Source organism: Coregonus clupeaformis, unplaced genomic scaffold (genome assembly GCF_020615455.1).
Source record: "Coregonus clupeaformis isolate EN_2021a unplaced genomic scaffold, ASM2061545v1 scaf3292, whole genome shotgun sequence".
Taxonomy (NCBI): domain Eukaryota; kingdom Metazoa; phylum Chordata; class Actinopteri; order Salmoniformes; family Salmonidae; genus Coregonus; species Coregonus clupeaformis.
Window position 1 is genome coordinate 28350 of NW_025536746.1, and position 22130 is coordinate 50479.

Below are 22130 nucleotides of genomic sequence, written 5' to 3' on the forward strand. Positions count from 1 at the left end.
TTGAAATGAATTCATTAGGCCCTAATCTACGCAGTGCGACATCGCATTGAGTTGATCAGGCTGTTGATTGTGGCCTGTGGAATGTTGTCCCACTCCTCTACAATGGCTGTGTGAAGTTGCTGGATATTGACGGGAACTGGAACACACTGCTGTGCACGTCGATCCAGAGCATCCCAAACATACTCAATGGGTGACATGTCTGGTGAGTATGCAGGCCATGGCAGAACTGGGACATTTTCAGTTTCCAGGAATTGTGTACAGATCCTTGCGAAATGGGGCCGTGCATTATCATGCTGAAACATGAGGTGATGGCGGCAGATGAATGGCACGACAATGGGCCTCAGGAACTCGTCACGGTATCTCTGTGCATTCAAATTGCCATCGATAAAATGCAATTGTGTTCATTGTCTGTAGTTTATGCCTGCCCATACCATAACCCTGTCATGGAAATTCACCACTAAGGACTAAAATTCAAAGTAAATTGAGCAATCTTTATTATCACGGCCGGAGAGGTTCACAAACTCAATCCAAGCTTGATGGAAACTCTAAGGGCGTTCCCTTTCAGTCCTTATAAACTGCTACACAAACAAGTCATATAAGCATGATTTACATTATTCATTATTAACGTTGATTCCTGCATGTGACTGACTTATACCACACCAGGCATTTTACCTTGAAACTGAGATCTTGTATCATCACTCCTAGTTCCCAGAGCAATGTTCTGGGCGTACTGCCAAATTGCTTATCAGTGATAGAAAGGATTCCTCCCCTTACAATCAATCAGCCATTTGCATGTACCCAACAAAGTTGGTTATTAGAAAAGCAGCATTGTGCTAAACATACGTTCATACACACAAAGAACATTTCCATCACAACCCACCATGGGGCACTCTGTTCACAACAGTGAAATCAGCAAACCGCTCACCCATCTGCCCGGTACAGTTGAAACTGGGATTCATGCGTGAAGAGCACACTTCTCCAGCGTGCCAGTGGCCATCGAAGGTGAGCATTTGTCCACTGAAGTCGGTTACGAGGCCAAACTGCAGTCAGGTCAAGACCCTGGTGAGGACGACGAGCACGCAGATGAGCTTCCCTGAGACGGCTTCTGACAGTTTGTGCAAACCCACAGTTTAATCAGCTGTCGGGTCTGATGATCCCACTGGTAAGGAAGCCGGATGTGGAGGTCCTGGGCTGGCGTGGTTACACGTGGTCTGCGGTTCTGAAGCCGGTTGGACGTGCTGCCAAATTCTCTAAAATGGCTTATGGTAGAGAGATTAACATTAAATTCTCTGGCAACAGTTCTGGTGGAAATTCCTGCAGTCAGCATGACAACTGCACGCTCCCTCAAAACTTGAGACGTGTAGCATTGTGTTGTGACAAAACTGCACATTTTAGAGTGGCCTTTTATTGTCCCCAGCACAAGATGCACCTGTGTAATGATCATGCTGTTTAATCAGCTTCTTGATATGCCACATCTGTCAGGTGGATTGATTATGGATGGATTATCTTAACCCCTCCCACCCTCTACTGAATTTATCTCCCAGCGTCTGTTGGAAAGCAGACTGAACCAGGTTTTCCTCTAGGATTTTGCCTTTGTTTAGCTCTATTCTGTTTATTTTTACCCCCAAAAAAAAATACCTAGTCCTCGCAGATGACAAGCATACCCATAACAAGATGCAGCCACCACTATCCAGGAAAATGTGAAGTGCTACTCAGTGATGTGTTTTCCCCAAACATAAAGTACATTTTTTTGCCAAATTTTTTTCAGTTTTACTTTAGTGCCTTATTGCAAACAGGATGCATGTTTTGGACTATTTTTATTCTGTACAGGCTTCCTTCTTTTCACTCTGTCAATTAGGTTAGTATTGTTGAGTAACTACAATGTTGTTGATCCATCCTCAGTTTTCTCCTATCACAGCCATTAAATTCTAACTGTTTTAAAGTCACCATTGGTCTCATGGTGAAATCCCTGAGCTGTTTCCTTCCTTAATTAATAACTTCAAAGGGATATTCAGTGTCTGCTTTTTTTTTTTAAATTTACCCATCTACCAATAGCTGCCCTTCTTTGCGAGGCATTGGAAAACCTCCCGGGTCTTTGTGCTTGAAATGCACTGCTCAGCTGAGGGACACAGATAATTGTATGTGTGAGGTACAGAGAAGAGGTAGTCATTCAAAAATCATGTTAAACACTATTATTGCAGAGTGAGTCCATGCAACTTATTATGTGACTTGTTAAGGAAATTTTTACTACTGAACTTAGACTTGCCATAGCAAAGTTGAATAGTTATTGACTCAAGACATTTCAGCTTTTCATTTATTTATTTGTAAAAATGTCTAAAAACATATCTACTTTGACAATATGGGGTATTGTGTGTAGGGCAGTGACACACAATCTCAATATTTGTATCCATTTTAAATTCAGTATGTAACAACAAAATGTGGAAAACGTCAAGTGGTTTGAATACTTTCTGAAGGCAGTGTATTTGGGACAGATCCCCAGTGTTTGCCCATGGTAAGCATCATACAGACTTGTATATCATAATCTGTAAACCTCATTACTCCTGATTGTTATAATTTTGACAGACTAATGTAAGCACTCTACATATTAGTGTTATTTTGACAGACTAATGTAACACTGACTAATGTAACGACTCTATACAGACTAGTGTTAATAGAATATTAGTGTAACATTTGGTATTTGCCCGACCGTCATTGTAAATAAGATATATTTTTTAATTGACCTGCCTGGCAAAACATTTTTTGTAAGATGGCACGTTGATGACATCTGTCGTTAAACGTTCATTACTGCAACACAAGTGTTACCGGATGTCTTGCTGAACAACACTGATGACTCTGTCTTGTCAGTTTGCTCCCCATACCAAATAGGAGAAATTGTGCTCCCGAGTGGCGCAGTGATCTAGAGATCCTGGTTCGAGTCCAGGCTCTGTCGCGGCCGCGACCGGGAGACCCATGGGCGGCACACAATTGGTCCAGCGTCGTACAGGGTAGGGGAGGGTTCGTTTCCCACGGGGGGCCAGTATGAAAATAAAATAAACAAAAAAACATGTATGCATTCACTAACTGTAAGTCGCTCTGGATAAGAGCGTCTGCTAAATGACTAAAATGTAAATGAGACTCCCAGATCTTGATATGTAGTTATCAGGAATATGCAACATTGATTCCTATCATTAGAATAACAGTGGCCCTAGACTCTGAATGTCAGCTTTACCCAGGGGTGACAATAAGGCGGTCTGGTCCGGTAAGCAGAGACCCAGCCAGGCATATCGCAATATTTAAAAATACCAATACCGGAAAAAAAAACTTTGGAAAGCAAACGGCTATTACAATGAAAAGACTCCAATCGGTCTTTTAGCTATCAAAATTCTTAACTTAATTGATCGAACAGTAGCCTAGCTTATTGGCACCAGTGGAGAACATCGGCCCCGGCGTGTGCACATTCACTGTCTTTATCATTGGGTCAGTGCCACTTTGGTTTGTCTTTGGACAATCTTGTGTCTCCCGTTTTCTTAGGCCAATTATATGGATCAGACAACATCGGGTTTTGTTGATCTGTTTGTCAGCAGAGTAGGCTAACCTGTAGTTTCTGTAGTAGAAAAAAATTATGCGTGTGAACTTGGCTGCCCCCTACCGGTAAGAAATGACATCTACTTTCCCCCCTGGCTTTACCTTATCAACACCCCATCGCGTACAAAAACAAACCTGTTACATTATAGAATCTATGAACATAGAAAACTGTCCGATTCTGTTCCGTTATATAATCTATAAAACATAGAAACGATCCCATTCTGTTAAAGTAATGCCTGTCAACAAGGATGGTTCTCCTCCTTCAGGCCCTTTATTATTAGTATTATTTTGAATAATTTTGACAAATGTAATTTATATTTAACAATGTTTTGCTTGTTTGTGAATGGGCCGGAAAAAGGAAAACAATCCTGTTGGATCAGGAACTGGGTCAAGTGGTCAGGGCACCATAAGGTGAACCGAATACATAGACATGAACATAGTGTATAGAAACCGTCCCAGTATGTACAGTTCCGGACCAATATGTTGGCACCCTTGCACTTTTCTTAGTCCCCTATTTCTCAAATAAGTTGAAATTGAGAAACTTTTGGTCACCACACCTTATTGGATCTTCAACATTGCAGAATCAATTTTATTTTTGTAAACTTAAGTTTACAATTGTAATGTAGAAAATAGAGACAAATGGCATGGACAAAATTATTGGCACCCCAGAGCTGGTAACAAATGGCATGGACAACATTATTGGCACCCCAGAGCTGGTACTTGGTTGCACAGCCTTTTGACCAAGATAACTGCAGACAAACACTTCTTGTAGCAAAATGATGCTTGCTGCACCTTTCTACTGACAATTTGGGGACTTTTCGCTGGCCACTCCAGAACAGTCCAGCATCTCTTCTTAACCACACCAGGGTGAAAAAAATATATATGTATTTGGGGTAGTTGTCCTGCTGGAATACCCACAACCTTTAATGGAGACCCAGTTTTTGGACACTGGGTTGAACATTGGACTCCAAAAGCCCTGAATCTGCTGATTTCATAATGTCTTGCATGTGTTCAAGGCCTCCAGAGGCAGCAAAGCAACCCAACAGCATCATCAAACCTCCCCCATATTTGATTGTGGATCAGACAATTGCAAGTGATTGCAAGTGTCCAAAAAACTGTGTCTCTGTTGAAGGTTGTGGGTCTTCTAGCAGGACAACAACCCCAAACACATAAAAGCACCCTGTAATGGTTCAAGAAGAAACGCTGCACTGTTCTGGAGCGGCCAGTGAAGAGTCCAAATCTGAATAACATTCATAACCCTATAGAGAGAGCTCAAAACAGCAGTTGAATAATTAGAACGGGTTTTCTGCTGAAGAGTGAGAGAAATTGCCAGTAGAATAATGCAGCAAGCTCGTTGGTGGAAGAAAAATAATCATTTGTTGGCAGTTATCTTGGCCAAAAAGCTGTGCAAGCAAGTTCTAGCAAAAATAAAATATGTTCTGCAATGTTGACAATCCAATAACAAGGTGTGGAGACCAACTTTCAAATGTCAACTTAGAGAAGAAATAGGGAATTATTTAAGAGAAGTTACAAGGGTGGCAATATATTTGGCCGTAACTGTACATGTAGTATTTGGAAAGATACATATTCCTCAGACCAACACACTGTAACAGGAAGGTGTGTGGGGTTCAGTGTGGCTTGCGGACGGCAAGGTGTGTGTGCAGCCAGGTCACCCGTGATACAAGTCAGTATTCAACGTCCATCCATGTCTGAGGACGTCGGGAGATGACGTGGAAACCAGCCTGAACTTAACCCTAACCTTAAAAATGAGTGAGTTAATGCCTAAACTTAAATCTTAAACACTTTGTAATTTGACGTTTTAGAAACATGGATGAACGTCTAATTCTGCCGTGAGACTGTGAGAGCTGGTAGGTGTGTTTGTGTGAGACGTCTGGCTCTGTGAAAGAGAAGCAGCTCAGCTTCCCGCTGGGGTCCAACCACCTCGTCACCCCTCCATAACGCTCTGCTGCACAGGGCCTGGGGGGGAGGAGAGTTTGGGTGAGTCACTGTGTCTGGTTGATAGCAGCAGTCTGTGTCAGTTAAACAATGTGAGCCAGTCATTCACATCCGCATCACATGCCTGTCCACTGGTCACAACGAGAGGCTCTTTGCTAGCTGACGTAATGACACTGCTCTCTCCTGGCTCCGTTCCAGACAGACACTTTCTCTGGTTCCTGACTTCTCCAGGGATGAGTTCTAAATCTCTACCCTTCTAGAAGTGTATACTTGTTCTTTCCCCATTAATATGGTGGAACCTCCCTCCAGGACGGCACTCTTTAAAAAAGTGTTTTTTTTTTACCCCCGGATTCCGTAGATTTTCTTGCCCAAATTCTGTTTTCTACGTTTTATTTTTCCAGGTTTCAGTTTCCCTCTGTTTTTTTCAGGTTTTCATTCTCAAAATCACGTTTTTTTTATCATAGAAAAACAACTCAATTGGATGTTCTAAGTCCACAACAATGCTTAAACCACATCAGGAGATCCCTTTGAGGTCTTGGAAAAATCTACGAAATGTGGATTTTTGGGTGTAGTTACCCATTAACGGAAGTGTGCATGCACCAGCCAGAGACCGTTGTTAGGTTAGCGATGTTTCTGGAGCGCTCATCTGATTGCAGAGTTTGCAAAACAAACGGCCACTGGATTGATGCAAATAATCATGATATCATTCTGCCAGGTAGTCATAGGCTACTTTGTAGTTGACATTTAATGTAGTTTTATTGGTATTAAGGCTTTCCATCTACCAGAAGACGGTTGTCAATAGCATCATCGCTAACGGCTACACAAAATGTAGACATACGCGCACATTCCTGTGCCTCTTCAGAAAGCTGCAGGAACATACGAATCACTGATGCATTTTGTTAATGTCTTATGATTAACTTGGGTAAATGTATGAATGTTCTAATAAGTTCAATACATTTAGTTGATTTCCTACTAATACGTTCAATACATTTAGTTGATTTCCTACTTAGTTCAATACATTTAGTTGATTTCCTACTTAGTTCAATAAATTTAGTTGATCTCATACTTAGTTCAATACATTTAGTTGATTTCCTACTTAGTTCAATACATTTAGTTGATTTCCTACTTAGTTCAATACATTTAGTTGATCTCCTACTTAGTTCAATACATTTAGTTGATTTCCTACTTAGTTCAATACATTTAGTTGATCTCCTACTTAGTTCAATACATTTAGTTGATTTCCTACTTAGTTCAATACATTTAGTTGATTTCCTACTTAGTTCAATACATTTAGTTGATTTCCTACTTAGTTCAATACATTTAGTTGATCTCCTACTTAGTTCAATACATTTAGTTGATTTCCTACTAACCTACCCACAGATACTACATATGGGGTATCCTTGTATGTTTTGGCACAGCCCTCATTCTATTTTATAGGACCCTACACCAGACATGTTTCTTGCACCAATCCATGCATGCACTTCTGGAGAAGGATAGAGAATCAGAACTCAGGCTTTTGTCAACATCTGATAATAATCTGGGTAGTTTAGATGGACAGCACCATGCAATGTCACCAGGTCCACTCTCCCAGTCACCAGGTCCACTCTCCCAGCCAGTCAGCCAGTCACCAGGTCCACTCTCCCAGTCACCAGGTCCACTCTCCCAGCCAGTCAGCCAGTCACCAGGTCCACTCTCCCAGTCAGTCAGCCAGTCACCAGGTCCACTCTCCCAGCCAGCCAGTCACCAGGTCCACTCTCCCCAGTCAGCCAGCCACCAGGTCCACTCTCCCGAGTCAGCCAGTCACCAGGTCCACTCTCCCAGCCAGTCAGCCAGTCACCAGGTCCACTCTCCCAGCCAGTCAGCCAGTCACTAGGTCCACTCTCCCAGCCAGTCAGCCAGTCACCAGGTCCACTCTCCTAGCCAGCCAGCCAGTCACCAGGTCCACTCTCCCAGCCAGCCCAGTCACCAGGTCCACTCTCCCAGTCAGCCAGCCACCAGGTCCACTCTCCCAGTGACCAGGTCCACTCTCCCAGTCACCAGGTCCACTCTCCCAGTCACCAGGTCCACTCTCCCAGTCACCAGGTCCACTCTCCCAGTCACCAGGTCCACTCTCCCAGCCAGTCAGCCAGCCACCAGGTCCACTCTCCCAGTCAGCCAGTCACCAGGTCCACTCTCCCAGTCAGCCAGTCACCAGGTCCACTCCCCAGTCACCAGGTCCACTCTCCCAGTCAGCCAGCCAGTCACCAGGTCCACTCTCCCAGTCACCAGGTCCACTCTCCCAGTCACCAGGTCCACTCTCCCAGTCAGCCAGCCAGTCACCAGGTCCACTCTCCCAGTCAGCCAGCCACCAGGTCCACTCTCCCAGCCAGTAGTCACTAGGTCCACTCTCCCAGCCAGCCAGCCACCAGGTCCACTCTCCCAGTCAGCCAGCCAGTCACCAGGTCCACTCTCCCAGTCAGCCAGTCACCAGGTCCACTCTCCCAGTCAGCCAGTCACCAGGTCCACTCTCCCAGTCAGCCAGTCACCAGGTCCACTCTCCCAGTCAGCCAGTCACCAGGTCCACTCTCCCAGTCAGCCAGTCACCAGGTCCACTCTCCCAGCCAGTCAGCCAGTCACCAGGTCCACTCTCCCAGTCAGCCAGCCAGTCACCAGGTCCACTCTCCCAGCCAGCCAGTCACCAGGTCCACTCTCCCAGCCAGCCAGCCAGTCACCAGGTCCACTCTCCCAGCCAGCCAGCCAGTCACCAGGTCCACTCTCCCAGCCAGCCAGCCAGTCACCAGGTCCACTCTCCCAGCCAGCCAGCCAGTCACCAGGTCCACTCTCCCAGCCAGCCAGCCAGTCACCAGGTCCACTCTCCCAGTCAGCCAGCCAGTCACCAGGTCCACTCTCCCAGCCAGCCAGCCAGTCACCAGGTCCACTCTCCCAGTCAGTCAGCCAGTCACCAGGTCCACTCTCCCAGTCAGCCAGCCACCAGGTCCACTCTCCCAGTCAGCCAGCCAGTCACCAGGTCCACTCTCCCAGCCAGCCAGCCAGTCACCAGGTCCACTCTCCCAGCCAGCCAGTCACCAGGTCCACTCTCCCAGTCAGCCAGTCACCAGGTCCACTCTCCCAGCCAGTCAGCCAGTCACCAGGTCCACTCTCCCAGCCAGTCAGCCAGTCACCAGGTCCACTCTCCCAGCCAGTCAGCCAGTCACCAGGTCCACTCTCCCAGTCAGCCAGCCAGTCACCAGGTCCACTCTCCCAGTCAGCCAGCCAGTCACCAGGTCCACTCTCCCAGCCAGCCAGTCACCAGGTCCACTCTCCCAGTCAGCCAGCCAGTCACCAGGTCCACTCTCCCAGCCAGCCAGTCACCAGGTCCACTCTCCCAGCCAGTCAGCCAGTCACCAGGTCCACTCTCCCAGTCAGTCAGTCAGCCAGTCACCAGGTCCACTCTCCCAGTCAGCCAGCCAGTCACCAGGTCCACTCTCCCAGCCAGCCAGTCACCAGGTCCACTCTCCCAGCCAGTCAGCCAGTCACCAGGTCCACTCTCCCAGTCAGTCAGTCAGCCAGTCACCAGGTCCACTCTCCCAGTCAGCCAGCCAGTCACCAGGTCCACTCTCCCAGCCAGTCAGCCAGTCACCAGGTCCACTCTCCCAGCCAGCCAGTCACCAGGTCCACTCTCCCAGCCAGTCAGCCAGTCACCAGGTCCACTCTCCCAGTCAGTCAGTCAGCCAGTCACCAGGTCCACTCTCCCAGTCAGCCAGCCAGTCACCAGGTCCACTCTCCCAGCCAGCCAGTCACCAGGTCCACTCTCCCAGCCAGTCAGCCAGTCACCAGGTCCACTCTCCCAGTCAGTCAGTCAGCCAGTCACCAGGTCCACTCTCCCAGCCAGCCAGCCAGTCACCAGGTCCACTCTCCCAGCCAGTCAGCCAGTCACCAGGTCCACTCTCCCAGTCAGTCAGCCAGTCACCAGGTCCACTCTCCCAGCCAGCCAGTCACCAGGTCCACTCTCCCAGTCAGCCAGCCAGTCACCAGGTCCACTCTCCCAGCCAGCCAGCCAGTCACAGGTCCACTCTCTCAGTCAGCCAGTCACCAGGTCCACTCTCCCAGCCAGTCAGCCAGTCACCAGGTCCACTCTCCCCAGTCAGTCAGCCAGTCACTGGGTCCACTCTCCCAGCCAGTCAGCCAGTCACCAGGTCCACTCTCCCAGTCAGCCAGCCAGTCACCAGGTCCACTCTCCCAGTCAGCCAGCCACCAGGTCCACTCTCCCAGCCAGCCAGCCACCAGGTCCACTCTCCCAGCCAGCCAGTCACCAGGTCCACTCTCCCAGTCAGCCAGTCACCAGGTCCACTCTCCCAGCCAGTCAGCCAGTCACCAGGTCCACTCTCCCAGCCAGTCAGCCAGTCACCAGGTCCACTCTCCCAGTCAGCCAGCCAGTCACCAGGTCCACTCTCCCAGCCAGCCAGTCACCAGGTCCACTCTCCCAGTCAGCCAGCCAGTCACCAGGTCCACTCTCCCAGTCAGCCAGCCAGCCACCAGGTCCACTCTCCCAGCCAGCCAGTCACCAGGTCCACTCTCCCAGTCAGTCAGTCAGCCAGTCACCAGGTCCACTCTCCCAGTCAGCCAGCCACCAGGTCCACTCTCCCAGTCAGCCAGTCACCAGGTCCACTCTCCCAGTCAGTCAGTCAGCCAGTCACCAGGTCCACTCTCCCAGTCAGTCAGTCAGCCAGTCACCAGGTCCACTCTCCCAGCCAGCCAGTCAGCCAGTCACCAGGTCAACTCTCCCATGCAGCCAGTCAGCCAGCCAGTCAGTCAGTCAGCCAGCCAGCCAGCCAGTAGATGGTCCTGCTCAGTACCAGCAGCAGTCCAGTAGCAGTGTGTCAGGTGAGACAGTTAACTAGTGTAAATAACAACTTGTGGTTACCTGCATATTTACTCTGAGATTAGAGAGTAGCTGAACGTTGTGCTGCAGGAGGGAAAACAACAACAGGGTTAATTTATAGTGGTTCTAAACAGATAGGGATATACCCTACAGTCCCAGCTACCCAGATAGGGATATACCCTACAGTCCCAGCTACCCAGATAGGGATATACCCTACAGTCCCAGCTACCCAGATAGGGATATACCCTACAGTCCCAGCTACCCAGATAGGGGATATACCCTACAGTCCCAGCTACCCAGATAGGGATATACCCTACAGTCCCAGCTACCCAGATAGGGATATACCCTACAGTCCCAGCTACCCAGATAGGGATATACCCTACAGTCCCAGCTACCCAGATAGGGATATACCCTACAGTCCCAGCTACCCAGATAGGGATATACCCTACAGTCCCAGCTACCCAGATAGGATATACCCTACAGTCCCAGCTACCCAGATAGGGATATACCCTACAGTCCCAGCTACCCAGATAGGGATATACCCTGCAGTCCCAGCTACCCAGATAGGGATATACCCTACAGTCCCAGCTACCCAGATAGGGATATACCCTACAGTCCCAGCTACCCAGATAGGGATATACCCTACAGTCCCAGCTACCCAGATAGGGATATCCCCACAGTCCCCAGCTACCCAGATAGGGATATACCCTACAGTCCCAGCTACCCAGATAGGGATATCCCCTACAGTCCCAGCTACCCAGATAGGGATATACCCTACAGTCCCAGCTACCCAGATAGGGATATCCCCCTACAGTCCCAGCTACCCAGATAGGGATATCCCCTACAGTCCCAGCTACCCAGATAGGGATATCCCCCTACAGTCCCAGCTACCCAGATAGGGATATACCCTACAGTCCCAGCTACCCAGATAGGGATATACCCTACAGTCCCAGCTACCCAGATAGGGATATACCCTACAGTCCCAGCTACCCAGATAGGGATATCCCTACAGTCCCAGCTACCCAGATAGGGATATCCCCTACAGTCCCAGCTACCCAGATAGGGATATACCCTACAGTCCCAGCTACCCAGATAGGGATATACCCTACAGTCCCAGCTACCCAGATAGGGATATACCCTACAGTCCCAGCTACCCAGATAGGGATATACCCTACAGTCCCAGCTACCCAGATAGGGATATACCCTACAGTCCCAGCTACCCAGATAGGGATATACCCTACAGTCCCAGCTACCCAGATAGGGATATCCCCTACAGTCCCAGCTACCCAGATAGGGATATCCCCTACAGTCCCAGCTACCCAGATAGGGATATACCCTACAGTCCCAGCTACCCAGATAGGGATATACCCTACAGTCCCAGCTACCCAGATAGGGATATACCCTACAGTCCCAGCTACCCAGATAGGGATATACCCTACAGTCCCAGCTACCCAGATAGGGATATACCCTACAGTCCCAGCTACCCAGATAGGGATATACCCTACAGTCCCAGCTACCCAGATAGGGAGTATACCCTACAGTCCCAGCTACCCAGATAGGGATATACCCTACAGTCCCAGCTACCCAGATAGGGATATACCCCTACAGTCCCAGCTACCCAGATAGGGATATACCTCACAGTCCCAGCTACCCAGATAGGGATATACCCTACAGTCCCAGCTACCCAGATAGGGATATCCCCTACAGTCCCAGCTACCCAGATAGGGATATACCCTACAGTCCCAGCTACCCAGATAGGGATATACCCTACAGTCCCAGCTACCCAGATAGGGATATCCCCTACAGTCCCAGCTACCCAGATAGGGATATACCCTACAGTCCCAGCTACCCAGATAGGGATATACCTACAGTCCCAGCTACCCAGATAGGGATATACCCTACAGTCCCAGCTACCCAGATAGGGATATACCCTACAGTCCCAGCTACCCAGATAGGGATATACCCTACAGTCCCAGCTACCCAGATAGGGATATACCCTACAGTCCCAGCTACCCAGGGCCCAGTTTTCCAAAAGTTATCTATCTGGATTTCGGCTATTGGATAGGATGAAATACATAGAAATATAATAAACAGAACAGGAGTCCCCATTCAAGTCAATGATAAATGTTCTATTCACTTTATTTCTATGCATTTAATCCTATCTGATATGCAACATCTAACTAGATAACTTGAAAAACGGGGCCCTGAAGGCAGAGACTCCTAGGCTTTCACTAATAAGACCTACTTAGTTGTTCTACCTTATTTCAGCATATGATCAAGTCTTAAAGTCTGATACAATTCATCAAATGACACTGATAAAGTTGTTAATGTTTATAAATCAAATTCCCAGTTCATAACAAAATCCTAATAAAAGTACAAATGTTCCCCTGCTACCCCCCTCCTCCCCCTTCTCCTCCCCTCCCCTGCTACACTCCTCCCCTAAGCACCCCTCCTAAAAATGTCCAACTGTAGCGCGCTGACTCTACAACCCTCCTCTCCGTCCTCTCTACAACCCCCCTCTCCTTTCCTGTCCAGTCCTCTCTACAACCCCCTCTCCTTTCCTGTCCGTCCTCTCTACAACCCCCTTCTCCTTTCCTGTCTGTCCTCTCTACAACCCCCCTCTCCTTTCCTGTCCGTCCTCTCTACAACCCCCCCTCTCCTTTCCTGTCGTCCTCTCTACACCCCCCCCCCTCCTTTCCCTGTCCGTCTGCCTCTCTCCAGCCCCCTCTCCTTTCCTGTCCGTCCTCTCTACAGCCCCCTCTCCTTTCCTGTCCGTCCTCTCCTACAGCCCCTCTCTCCTTTCCTGTCACGTCCCTCTCTACAAGCCCCCTCTCCTTTACCTGCGTCCTCTCTACAGCCCCCTCTCCTTTTCCTGTCGTCTCTCTCTACAGCCCCCTCTCCTTTCCTGTCATCCTCTCTGCACCCAACCCCCTCTCCCTTTCCCTGTCAAGTCCCTCTCTACAACCCCCCTCTCCTTTCCTGTCTGTCCTCTCTACAACCCCCACATCATCCTCCCTCCCTCACTCATCCACATAACACAAACCCAATTTGAAATTGAGCGGGGGCGGGAAGGAATGTGTGTGTGTGGACTAGAGAGAGCAGCTGCAGGGTTTTAGGGCAGGCGACCGTTAGACAGGATCCCCTCCTCAGGGCCCCAGAACAGGAAACACATATCTGAGCCAGAATGGCTACGATAACAGGAAGTAATGCGCTCTAGCCTGCTCCCCTTCCTAACCCCTTTCACTCCTCGGTCCTGCTCCCCAGCCTAACAAAACTAACCCCTCTCATTTCCCTATCAGCTGCATCTCTATATAAATACTAGTGTAAATACAAGTGAGGGCTTAAAGGAACAGATGGTCTCCCTCTGCTTGAACCAGTCCGAATTAAAATGTTGTTAGTGTTCTCTTCACCGGTCGTCTCTCTCTATGACATCATCAAAGGCGTGGGACAGACGTTTCAGCTTCCTGAGACCGCTGGACACACTCTCCAGGTCCCGGCCAAACTTCCTGTCAATCACACACAGGACCAATCAAGAGCAGGACACACCGTCAATCACACACTGTTCTGGGCAGGGTGGGGGTCAATTCAGTTTCATTTTGGGAGTGTGGATGTGTGTGTGTGTGTGTGTGTGTGTATGTGGGGATGTGTGTGTATTTATGTGGATGTGTGTGTATGTGGGGATGTGTTGTGGGGATGTGTGTGTATGGGTGGGGGTGTGTGTGTATGTGTGTATGTGTGGGGGGTGGGTGTATGTGTGGGGGGTGTGTGTATTTATGTGGATTGTGTGTGTATGTGGATGTGGATGGTTGTGTGTGTGTATGTGTGGGGGGTGGGGGGGTGTGTATGTGTGGGGATGTGTGTGGGGATGTGTGTGTATGGGTGGGGGGTGTGTGTATGTGTGTATGTGTGGGGGGTGTGTGTGTGTGTTGTGGGGGAGTGTGTGTATTTATGTGGATGTGTGTGTGTATGTGGGGATGTGTGTGGGGTATGTGTGTGTGTATGTGTGTGGGGGTGGGGGTGTGTATGTGTGGGGGTGTGTGCTCTCACGTCTGAGGCTCTGAGTGTTGGGAGAGGCGAAGGGGCTTCGTAGTGCAGCCATCCGAACCAGCTGCCTCCTCCCTCCCCCATTCTTCACCCCTGTCACCTCAGGACTTCCCCTGCGTTTGGGCGCGGTGGCTCTGGGGGTGCGTCTGGGGGTTGTTGTGGGGATAAGTGTGGTGGAACGGACGGGGGTGCGTCTTGGTGTACGGGAGGGGACCTCCCCGCTGTTCTGCTGTCCCCCCACCACACCCGGCCAGGTGTCACAGCTCAAACATTCCTCCTGATCCTGCACCACTGCCTCTGTTCCTCTGAAGCCTCTGGGGTGTGTGTGTGTGTGTGTGTGAGAGAGAGAGATCACAATTCAGTGGGCTTCTGAATTTTTCGCATGTTTTTACAAAATATAGATTTAGAGTTGGATTTTTAGTGGTAGCGCAACCCAAACAGTTTCAGCTGGACTTTCACAGAATCAAGAGGAGTGCAGCAGGGGAAGCCTCTCCTGGTGAAGACAAAGCGTTCCCACTCAAGCTGTGCCTTATAGAAGAAATATCAGCTCACTGAGAGAAGCACAGATTGAACTCTCAACTTTCTAGAGTTTTCCCTGTTAGTAAGTCATTTCCCCTTTACTGTGGCAAATGTGATCGAATCAACGCAATGTTAGTCACATGCAACATACTGAAACTAAACAAACTATGCAAGAGATTTTGTTGTAGGCAGAACACATCGGAGTAGGATTCTAGTGCGCATTATCCGTACTCTACACCGACCTGTGCAGCATAACCAATCAGAGCTGCAGTAGGCCTATATGCAAATAACCATTGCCTATATGGATCTGTGCCATTTACTTTGAACTGGACTGTGTTTACAGCATGGGCGGTTTCGTGAGTAGGTGCGCTTGCCCGATCAATGAGAAGCTGCATGTAGCCACGTGTGCCACATTTCTGTTCAGATCTTTTTGCTAGTTAGTGAGTTATTAGCCCAGATTATAGATCATTTATAGTCAGCAATGGGGATTGATTGCTTCCTACAAGAAACGATTGTACATTTCTAGACATCTTTGAAAAGCCAGTCAGGTAAGAGGTGCTTTTGTCCTAAAGGTGCAGTGTTGTATTTTGAGATCAGGTTTGGATCGGCCAAGTAGCAATAGGCGGGGGTAGCATAATATTGAGTGGCCGGGCCAGAGCCACCGGACTTGAACCCGTTCGAACATCTCTGGAGAGACCTGAAAATAGCTGGCGGGCTTCTCCATCCAGCCTGACAAGGCTTGGGAGGATCTGCAGAGAAGAATGGGAGAAACTCCCAAATACAGGTTGTGCAAAGCTTGTAGCGTCATACCCAAGAAGACTCAGAGGCTGTAGTTCGCTGCCTGGTGCTTCAACAAAGTACTGAGTAAAGGGTCCGAATACTTATGTAAATGTAATATTTCATATTATTTATTTTTTATACATTTGCAAAAATTTCAGTTATCTTCTTTTAATCCTAGCCTTCAGCTCCACTCCACCCTCCCATCCATCTCTCTTAACACCATCCGTTTAGATTTATATTTGCCATATATTTTTCAACTGTAATGTGATGTTTCACAAAAAGTTCTTAAAGTTTATTTTCTCATTGTTTCTACAGATAAATGTATCATTTTTGCTAAAAGTATTATTCATCGATTGACTATGACTTTTCAAATCTGCATAGTGTCACCTGCAGGAGTTGGCTCCCAGGTAAATGTTGCACTTCTTCATCCATTCCTGGGACCTGCGACCAAAAACATGCTACAGATGAAACAAATGACCTAATGATTGCCTCTTCGCGGCAAAATACTGTAGGGCTGGGATGGTTGACATACTCCACCAGTCCTATTTCGATATCATTTACAAAGATTATACCCTTTACATTTTTTTCTCAAAAAAAAGTATATATTTTTAATCAATTAGTATATTTGAGTTTAACCTCAATATTTGCATTTGTATTATTTGTTCTGTCGTTTTCTGGTGGATTAAGCTGGAAATTGCTTACAAGTTTCTATGAGCTGTTTTAAAAATAGTGATTTTTTTGGGGATTATTTCATTTCAAATAACGAAAGTGAGGTTTGTAATCTGAATAAAGGAAAAAGGCACGTTCTCGAACGTGGTGTGAGACAATCTTACTAATCTGCTAGAGAAGCGGTTAAAATCTAAACGTAAAATCTTACTAAAATGTGCTAAATCTTTTCCCTGACTCCATGATGAGCTAATAAATATCCTGGAGTTGCCTAGCTGTGGTCGTGTCTGGTTTGTCATGGTTTGGTGTGTTAGCAAGTAAGCTACAACTTCTACTATAGTTTCTCTCTGTATTATGGAGTCAGCTGATTGTTGGTGTAGCCTTGAGAAGATGAGGATATTAATATGGAGGGGATGGGTGTGGGTGACTTGGCTGGTGTCTGCCGACTGGTGTCTGCTGACTGGTTGTGTCTGTGGCTGGTGTCTGCTGAGGGTGGGGGGGTGGATATAGTATCTCTGTTAGAGTGTGCTGATGGGGACAAAGTAGTAAGATGTTGGATAATCACTGACTACTGTGTGGCCTACAGACTAATCCTGCTGCTGAGGACTGACGACCCCTGGTCACCAGCTTCCAGCAGGACAGAGCCTGTAGACCCATTGGATAAAAGCTTTCAGCCTGGAATAAGCCTCAAGCACAACATCTGACTTCGAAACAAGCCAGGACGGCCAGCCAAAAAGCTATTTATAAAGGCACAATACCCTGGAAAAAAGCTAAGATCCCCAGCTACACTAATCTGTCTACAGGCAGTGCTCCTCAAACTTTTCACCCCCACTTGCAGTCAGTTTCTTTTGGCATTCCGGGGGAGAGGTTATCAGTATACTCTTCTAGCCTAGTCGCTATTTGTTGGCAGTGCTTGTCAGCTAAACCAGCTGCCATTACCCAATACAAGAGGTTCCACCCAGCTGAAGAACATTCTGGAACCTGCCTGGAACATTCAACCAACACAACATCCATATTCAGTTAGACTGATGTTGTAGTATAATATAGAACGAACAAAGCTGCATTGTGCTATAGATATTGCTAGCTGTTGTAATCAGTATGTATATAATGCTTGTTTTTTCTCTCTTTTTTAAGTGTCCTGACTAAGTGACTATAATGATTCCAGCTGCATCACGAAACCAACCAAGTGTTGACTTCATCTTCCGGATCAATCCATTGTGATATTCATGAAATGCATTTGGATAAAGCTAGCTTCAGCTGTACTGCTACAACAAATGATGCAGGGGTTGGTGTATCATTTAAACTAATTTGTTGGCAAGTAAATATGTTTTAAAACAGAAGATTAGTCTGTCAATATAGCAAATAAGTAGACATGGCTTGTCTTCAAGACAGCGTTTTTTTGCTCTGGAGACCGAGGTGAGTTTACAGCAGTATGCAGGAACAGTTATGGCAATGTATTGACATACACCGAGATATATCCCAAACATTAGGAACCCATTCCTAATATCGAGTTGTGCGACGTGTCCCTTCTTACGGTCTCCTCCCTTTCATCTATACCGATTGAAGTGGATTTAACAAGTGACATCAATAAAGGGATCATAGCTTTCACCTGGTATCCCAGTTGTGTCATGGAAAGAGCAGGCGTTCTTAATGTTTTGTACACTCAGTATTTCCACAGTAGAAGAAACATATACTATTAATGCTTATAATAAATCCTGAAGTTCTGCAAAGGTAACACTTGGCATATGGTGTGTTTGGGTGGTGCAGTATTACTACTTAGCAGCATGGTGCAGGAATATGAGACATCTCACGAGACACTTCGTTGCTATCGCTCAGCTACAACACACAGGTGTAAGTTACTCCAAGACATCTCACAGACACACGTTGGCTAGCTTAGCTACCAACACACAGGTATAGTTATCCAAGACATCTCACACACACGCGTTAGCTAGCTAGCTACAACACAGAGGTGTAGTTACTCCAAACATTCTCACAGACACACGTTAGCTAGCTAGCTACTTCTAACCACACAGTGTAGTTACTCCAGGACATCTCACAGACACCGCGTAGCTTTGCTAGCTGCTAACACTACAGGTGTAGTTACTCCAAACATCTCACACACCACGTTAGCCTAGCTAAGCTCAACACACAGGTATAGTTACTCCAAGACATCTCTACTCAGACACACGTTAGCTGGCTGGCTTTCCACAACACACAGGTATAGTTACTCCAAGACATCTCCTTACAGACACACGTTAGCTAGCTAGCTACAACACACAGGTATAGTTACTCCAACATCTCACAGACCACGTTGGGTCGCTAGCTACAACACACAGGATAGTTACTCCAAGACATCTCACAGACACGTTGGGTAGCTAGCTACAACACACGGTATAGTTACTCCAAGACATCTCACAGACCCGTTAGGTAGCTAGCTACAACACACAGGTATAGTTGCTCCAAGACATCTCACAGACACGTTAGGTAGCTAGCTTTCCCAACACACAGGTATAGTTACTCCAAGACATCTCACAGACACACGTTAGCTAGCTAGCTACCCACACACATATTAGTTACTCCAAACATCTCACAGACACTCACGTTAGCTAGCCCTAGCTACAACACACAGGTATAGATGCTCCAAGACATCTCACAGATACCGCGTTAGCTAGCTAGACTACACACACGGTGTGGTTACTCCAAACATCACAGACACACGTTGGCCTAGCTTCGCTACAACACCACAGGTGTAGATTACTCCAAGACATCTCACGAACCACGTTAGCTAGCTAGCTACAGCACACAGGTGCATAGTTACTCCAGACATCTCACAGACACACGTTAGCTAGTGCTCAACTTTCCAACACAAAGGTGATAGTTACTCCAAGACATCTCACAGACACACGTTAGCCTAGCTAGCTACAACACTACAGACACCCCGTTAGCTACTTCAGCTACAACACACAGAGTATAGTTACTCCAAGACATCTCACAGACACGTTAGCCTCTAGCTTTACAGCACACAGGTGTAGTTACTCCAAGACATCTCACAGACACGTTAGCTAGCTAGCTACAGCACCCCAGGTGTGGTTGCTCCAAGACATCTCACCAGACACGTTAGCTAGCTAGCTGCTAACACGGAAGTGTGTTACTCCAAGACATTTCTCACACACACACCGTTAGCTAGCTGGCTACAACACACAGGTGTAGTTACTCCAAGACATCTCTACAGACACGCGTTAGCTAGCTAGCTCACACAGGTGTAGTTACTCCAAACATCTCACAGACACACGTTAGCCCTAGCTAGCTACAACACACAGTATAGTACTCCAAACATCTCGACAACGCTAGCTAGCTAGCTACAACACAGGTGTGTAGTTACTCAAGACATCTACAGAACACGTTAGCTAGCTGGCCTACAACACACCCAGGTATAAGTTACTCCAGACATCTCACAGCCACGTTAGGTAGCTAGCTACCAACACCACAGGTATAGTTGCTCCAAGACATCTCACAGACACGTTAGGTAGCTGCTTTTCAACGTTACACAGTATATAGTTGCTCCAAGACATCTCACAGACACGTTAGGTAGCTAGCTACAACTTTTACACAGGTATAGTTACTCCAAGACATCTCTCCAGATCACGTTAGGTAGCTAGCTACAGCACACAGTATAGTTGCTCCAAGACATCTCACAGACACGCGTTAGTGCTAGCTCACAACACACCCAGGTATAGTTTCTCCAAGACATCTCACAGACACGTTAGGTAGTAGCTACAACACACAGGTGTAGTTACTCCAAGACATCTCACAGACATTCACGTTAGGTAGCGTGGCTACAACACTCAGGTATAGTTGCTCCAAGACATCACAGATCACGTTAGGTAGCTAGCTAAGCACACAGGTGTGGTTACTCCAAGACACTCACAGACACCGCGTTAGCTGGCCTAGCTACAACACATCAGAGTCTAGTTGCTCCAGACATCTCACAGACACCCCGTTAGCTCAGCTAGCTACAATTTCACACAGGTATATCTTCAAACATCTCACAGACACGTTAGGTAGTGCTTCTGCACACAGTGTAGTTACTCCAAACATCTCACAGACACGTTAGGTAGCTAGCTTCAACACCTGGGTGTAGTTGCTCCAAGACATCTCACAGACACCGTTAGGTAGCTGTTGCTCCAACACACAGGTATAGTTACTCCAGACATCACTCACAGAAGCACACGTTGGTAGCTAGTCTCCAACACACAGTGTAGTTACTCCCAAGACATCTCACAACAACCCGTTAGCTAGTAGCCACAAACACAGGTGTAGTTACTCCCAAAATCTCACAGACACGCGTTAGGTATCTAGCTGTTCACACACACAGAGTATAGTTACTCCAAGACCATCTCACAGACACGTTAGGTAGCTAGCTACAACACACAGGTATGGTGCCCAACGTCTCACGGGGTAGCTGGCTGCAACATCGTGTGGTGCCACTCTCACAGACACCACGTTAGGTAGCTGGCTACAACACACAGGCTATGGTTCACTCCAAGACATCTCACAAACCCGTGGGTAGCTAGCTACAACACACAGGTGTAGTTGCTCCAAGACATCTCACAAACTGACTTACAACAAGTGTAGTTCACTCCCAAGACATCTCACAGACACACGTTAGGTAGCTGGCTACCAACACACAGGTGTAGTTACTCCAGGACATCTCACAAACACGTTGGCGCAGCCTGTGCTGCAGCTTTATGAAGGTGTAGTTGCTCCAAGACATCTCACAGCACACGTTAGGTAGCTAGCTTACCAACACACCTGAATGTAATTCTCCAAGACATCTCACAGTCACACGTTTAGGTCGGCTAGCTATCAGGGTGTAGTTACTCCAAGACATCTCACAGACACGCGTTGGGTAGCTAGCTACAACACACAGGTGTAGTTCTCCAAGACATCTCTCGAACGCGTTATGGTGCTAAGCCGCAACCTTACCCAGAAGTGTAAGATGCTCCAAGGCATCTCACAGACACGTTAGGTACTGGCTGCAACGAGGTGAGTTTACTCCAAGACATCTCACAGACACCCGATAGGTAGCTTCAAGCTTCACACACACAGGGTAGTTGCCCAGACATCTCACAAGACACACGTTAGCTGGCTTCAGCTACAACACACAGGTGTAGTTACTCCAAGACATCTACACAGACACACGTTAGGTAGCTAGCTACAACACAGAGGTTTAGTTACTCCAAGACATCTCACAGACCCACGTTAGGTAGCTAGCTACCAACACACAGAGTGTAGTTGCTCCAAGACATCTCACAGACACCCAGTTATTGCTAGTAGCTACAACACACAGGTGTAGTTGCTCCAAGACATCTCACAGACATACGTTGGCCTGGCTAGCTACAACACACAGGTGTAGTTACTCAAGACATCTCACAGACACGGTAGCTAGCTAGCTTCAGCACACAGGTGTGAAGTGCTCCAAGACATCTCTCAGAACCGTTAAGCCCACTAGCTAGCTACCCAGCACACAGAGGGTGCAGTTTGCTCCCAGACATCTCACAGACACACGTTAGCTAGCTAGCTACAACAAGGTTACTCTTCTCTCACCACGCGTTAGCTAGTAGCCACAAAGTTAGCTAGTAGCTACAACACCACAGGTATAGTTGCTCAGGGCATCTCACGACACGCGTTAGCTAGCTAGCTATGCTTTTTGTAGGTG

General features: G+C 47.7%; 1 long non-coding RNA gene across 1 annotated transcript; it reads right to left on the reverse strand.

Moving 5' to 3' along the window:
• Positions 1-3058: 3058 nt before the first annotated feature.
• LOC123489782 lies at positions 3059-13907 on the reverse strand. The gene is made up of 3 exons (XR_006660654.1): positions 13813-13907; positions 10445-10486; positions 3059-5562 (listed from the first exon to the last, which is right to left on the reverse strand). It is a non-coding gene; the product is annotated as an uncharacterized LOC123489782 (long non-coding RNA).
• Between the last annotated feature and the right edge of the window lie 8223 nt (positions 13908-22130).